Source organism: Penaeus monodon, chromosome 28 (assembly GCF_015228065.2).
Source record: "Penaeus monodon isolate SGIC_2016 chromosome 28, NSTDA_Pmon_1, whole genome shotgun sequence".
NCBI lineage: Eukaryota > Metazoa > Arthropoda > Malacostraca > Decapoda > Penaeidae > Penaeus > Penaeus monodon.
This window is the reverse complement of record NC_051413.1, coordinates 4815725-4816138: the sequence shown is the minus strand read 5'-3', so window position 1 is coordinate 4816138 and position 414 is coordinate 4815725. Positions and strand designations below refer to the sequence as shown.

General features: G+C 43.2%; 1 protein-coding gene across 1 annotated transcript in view; it reads left to right on the top strand.

The window, feature by feature from the left end:
- Positions 1-414, top strand: part of LOC119591305 (NADH dehydrogenase [ubiquinone] 1 beta subcomplex subunit 10-like) — a 7239-nt gene that overhangs the window by 4210 nt on the left and 2615 nt on the right. The gene's annotated exons all lie outside the window — the stretch shown is intronic.

Here is a 414-nt window from a genome sequence, read left to right as displayed (position 1 = left end):
TTGTCAGTCAGTGATATGTAGGGAGTGTGAGAAAATAATTCTGTTACTGTTTGGCAAAGTAGTCCCACCTACCCCCCCCCCCCCCCTTGCCACCTCCATTTCCCCATCCTCTTGTATTGCTTTGTACTCCCTGTCTCCCTTGTGATGAATTAACCTGGCAAGTATAAGATAAGATTTCTCATAAGGTGTGATATATTCACTTTCCAAAAATGCCAGCATTGCCCCATACCTTTTGTATCCTCTTGTTCCCCTGAAGCAAATATATCAGCATGAGACATGCCATTTCTGGTGTAGAAATTTAAGCTGTACAAACATGAGATCAAAATTGTCTGTGGTTGAGTGTGAAAAATTTATCCTCTTTACGGCTGGGCAGGAAGGGGAGCTCGATGATTTGTGGCCAGAAACTCATTGGGT